Source organism: Neodiprion virginianus, chromosome 4 (genome assembly GCF_021901495.1).
Source record: "Neodiprion virginianus isolate iyNeoVirg1 chromosome 4, iyNeoVirg1.1, whole genome shotgun sequence".
Classification (NCBI taxonomy): domain Eukaryota; kingdom Metazoa; phylum Arthropoda; class Insecta; order Hymenoptera; family Diprionidae; genus Neodiprion; species Neodiprion virginianus.
Window position 1 is genome coordinate 28075443 of NC_060880.1, and position 4702 is coordinate 28080144.

At 45.5% G+C, this 4702-nt stretch overlaps 1 protein-coding gene across 2 annotated transcripts in view; it reads right to left on the reverse strand.

Moving 5' to 3' along the window:
* LOC124303534 (uncharacterized) overlaps window positions 1-4702 on the reverse strand; it is a 171775-nt gene that overhangs the window by 152357 nt on the left and 14716 nt on the right. The window lies entirely within an intron of this gene.

A 4702-nucleotide genomic window follows, 5' to 3' on the forward strand; every position in this document is an offset into this window, starting at 1 on the left:
GTCGGAATTGGACCGGCCGGTACATCGACGATAAAAGGTTAACGGTGTTAGTTTGATTACTTCTGTCACCTTGTAAAAGTTTTCCGTTACGCGAGCCGCAACGCAACGCCGCGTCATCTTTTCCACCCATCCTGATGTATTCCTGCATCGGATGAATAATTAGAGTGTATTCGCACGTCTTCCACTATTTGAGTTGAGCAATCGGTACATTCTTCGGTTGTAAATACGAATCGACAGAGGCAAAAATTGCATTCACGATGGACATACACGCGTCCGCGTTTCGCCGCCCGCCCCGAACCGTTTTTCCCAACTGGATCGAAGGTTGTCCGATCCGCGGCTCGCTGACTACTACTAGCCGTAGAGTGAGTGAACTTTCCGTAACTTCTCGCGAGCCGACTTCTCGCCGGGATCGCGTCCCTGTGAGAAAACTCGACCACCCTCGGCACTCGGAAGTCAGGAAGTTACGGCAAGTCTACTGTGTATTCGGAGCATGATGAAAGTTAACCGTAAAGAAGAAGGCGCAGGTATTATGTTACTCACCTACAGCGGAAACTAATGAGATTTAGAAAAACTGGTAGCTCCTGTCGGAGGGTTGGAGGGCGGGCGGCGAGGCGGGGGCGGTATGGTTTATCGTAATTAATTTCATTTTCGTAATTTACGCTTGGAGAACGTTGCTGGCTGGGGGGCGGCGAGGCGACGTGAGGAGAAACGGGTGAGACGAGTAAGGTCGAGCAGAACTGAGTTCTCTGTACTACGTGATCCCGTCCGTCCGCGGTGGCTGGGTAGAGGTACTCAGGTACTGGAGAAACTCAAACATAATCAGGCCTGCCCGCGGCTGTATAAGAGTTCCGTATATTAATTAAGCAACTCTGTTTTTTTTTCTTTTTTTTTTTTAACTCTTTGTTACAAAACATCCCCGCAACCCCGAAAAGAGGTAAAAAAACAGAACGAAAAAAGTTACCCTTGACGCGTTTGCAGGGATTTATACACATGTTTTACCGAGCTTACACCTAGGAGCATTTTTTCACCCCTTTCGGAACCGAGCGACCGATATCATCCTTTGAGAATGAACAATATAAACGATTCCAATCAAATGCAATATAACGGTGGCTTTTAAAGTTCGCTAAAGCATGATGAATAATGGCGATAAACGGATTTTTTAGATCAAAAAGAGAGTCGGAATTTCGAAACTGCCATAAACGCGCGACGGCGTCGCGGGATTCTACGGATACGCACAATTATCACCGACGTCGATTCTGCAATCACTGCAGACGTAAGCATGGAGAAGGTGACTACGAAGCAGTCGCAAAGCTTGACGGTTGAATTGTAGGGCGAAAACACGTTACGTACAACGTATAAATACAGCCCGGGTTTTTCGCCCGGAATCCCGTCGACTCGGTTGCGGGCAACCCCACGGAGTGTATATACAACAACCTTCCATCGTCACTGCCCGTCGCGTCGGAGACCAGCAATTTGAATAATGGGGCATAATTACTAATTTTATTACCACGTACTGCATACTTTCCATAGACGTTGTTAGATAACAAGATAGGTCGAGGGGACAGGGGCGCCTGCCCGCCTTCTGCATATTAAACACCGCTGTCAAGCACCAGGCATCTGACAAACTCTTGAGCGTTGCTTCAAGGAAAGCATCGTGAATCCTGCAAAATTCAACATTCGAGATATAAAGGCGATGTACGATAGATTACGTTCAAGACGAAAACGCCCGGATTGCAGAATATAATGTATGACGCGGAGGAAAATAAAAGTGGCATTTGCTCGGCGGCGTCTCGTTCTCAGTTGAAGAAAAAAAATCTCTAAATCCAGCGTCATTTTTACAACATGCGTATAACGTCACGGTGGCTTGACTCACTGACCGAAGCTACGTTGTACGTCGATGTGCATGAAAATTGGAACGCACGGCAAAGCGCGTAGGGCGCCTGCGTGGCTGCGGAATACACGCTTGACAAAGTCGACGACAATGAGTTGCTTAAGGGGGTGCCCTGGTCGATTTCGACGTTTGCACATATATCTCCATATATCGAATTGCACGTATCTCAAACGCAAAAAAGGGCTCAACGCTCCCGTTCTATACACAATTCTGAACAAAAACACTCCGATACATTTTCATTTGACGCAGAAATAAGGAAATGGCATGAATTCTACAAATTTACTATTGCGATTTCGTAGAATCCGTGCCATTTCTTTATTTCTGCCTCAAATGAAAATGTATCGGAGTGTTTTTGTTCAGAATTTTATATGGAATAGGGCTGTTGAGCCTTTTTCGCGTTCGAGATACGCGGACTTCGATATTTGAAGACATATAGGACAACGTCGAAATCGACTAAGGCACCCCCTTAAAAGCGAGGGTATGACCTGGGATCGATATATCGAGCCGAGAATTAATAGAAATTTCATAACTTGAATACATGAGGAGCAGAGCGGCCAAGCTAATTCTTAGGGTCTCTCTAAATCATTTGCGTGTCTTCAAATTTCTTCAAAAATTTTCATTTCCTGTATATTGTTTCAAGCGACAATCAGATTTCGGTATGAGGGTTTTCTCTCGCATTTAATAATTACATAAACAGATGAAATTCGTTACCATTGATCAATCGAGAGTTGAAATAATTTGCAAAATACAGCCAAATGTCGACGCTCGTCAAATTAACGGCCTGTTGTAGCTCATTTAAATATTCATCACGCATCGAGATAAAAATCGGACGGTACGATGTCCTACACGTTTATAGGTTAGGTTAGGTTAGGTGTATGCGCATTTTAATCAACAATTATAATACGTATCGTTAATCCGCCACGATAATTGGGGTCGTTGTCAATTGATACAAGACCACTTTAATTATGCGTTTCATAACTTTAAAATGAGTTTCATGTTTTTCTCCCGTTGATCAAACATTTATGTACAATAATATATTAATAATGCTTACTTCTTCGGGATAAAAATTGCCAGATGGAGGATGGAGACGCGACGGTGGAATTTTAATCACAGAATTTGTACAGATCTCGATCAAAATTGCAAAATCACGAAGCTGCGTGAATGAATCGTAAGTTGTTCCAATCGATTCTATGATTTTTGGACACATAGACGTGACGCGCAAAAAAAAATTCACGTCAATATTTTCGAGTGAATTGCGGAAGGAAAGTAGGAAACACGTAAGGACAATTACGGTCATTCATTTTCAAGAGTAGCAGGTACACGTACTTCATCCTCGTGTCCAGGGTATCTCCCTTGGATATAATAACTCCGCACGATGCCGCAGGTACACTGTACCAATTACAGTACATCTACCTAATTAACAATTATCCGACTTTCATAAAGTAGCGTCAGAGCTGGTTTTACGATGTGAGCTGTGGCGGTCAGGAATGCAGATATGCGGTGTGCATCGCGATGTTGCAAGTACCAAACACTGAATCGAGCTTTTGCCGAGAAATTTGCAATTGTGTTCCCGCGCGGTAGAAACCATCACAACTTTCGGGCGGCGTTTAATTATATGAATATCTTTTCACTTACAATCGGACAAGATCTAGCCCTTGAAGATCCGATCGTCTTTGGATAACCTAATTAATGATAATGCCAACTAAACGCGTAGTTGGCAAAGCGGACGAAAGGTCGCGAGCTCCGAGCCTGAAAGTTCCGTGAAATAAGTGTGGGTTGTTAGGGGAGGGGGGGAATTTCGAGGGTCATAAAGAACAATTTCGTCGGTTTGCTTAGGGCTTGCTAAAACATCGTCGAACGTGTCGGTCCTCGACACCCTGGAGCTTCAAAGTCATTCTCGTCGCGTAGTGTGTCCGAAGGTGGTGCCGCCGGGCCGAATGACGCCGGTGTTACGCTGCGAGGCCAATACCGCATGTTTGCTCTCCGCAGCGCTTTTGTTTGTATTCTATCCTAACGTTTCCGGCAATTAACTTCGAGATACTTGAGGGACCCGACCGAGGAAATTCGCGGGTATAATGGGCGCCGGGCTACACGTGTGGAAGCTTGACTGACAATGAGTGGTATCCTCTTTAAAACGCTTGTTCGCGGGATAGGACGCGATTTTTAGAATTTCATTCTCTCCGGCGGCCCGGAAGATCCCTACAGGGTTCAGCCGAGAGCGAGATTAACCCAAACTCTTGTTAGCACAGCCTGAATCGAGTCCTATGCATGAGGCCCCAAACATTTTACGGTTTCACCTAATTACCCCGTGAATGTGTTATTAAAACCGGCAGTATAAACCAACGCCGAAGTACAATAATGGCTGGTGTACCGGTGAAAAAGATTTTCAATTTGGCCCAATTACCCCGGGGAAGCAACTTTTTTCGCACACTGCGATACAGAGCTTTCACGCATGGAAACGAATCTAGTTCGAATAGAAAGACCCTCGCGAAATCTGGAGAGAGTAAGAAAAAAACTATTCTACGGCTCGAGGAACGAGTCCCACAGCGTAGGGGTTGAGAACAAAAATATGTATAAGTATGAGCTATACGAAAATGTCGATTATCTTGCCATGGCTCCCCTGTACCAGAGCGGAACACACACACAACCCCAGGAAAACGACCATCGCGTAATAGTGTCGACCAATGTGGGTGTATCCAGGTCACGCGGTGTGTCTAAGCGCAGGTCTGGCGTGTGGTGGTCGGTACCGAAGACCCCCTGCACACCCCTCAGGAGCCGACCTTCCCTACGACTTAGCGGCGTCTGGGCTGG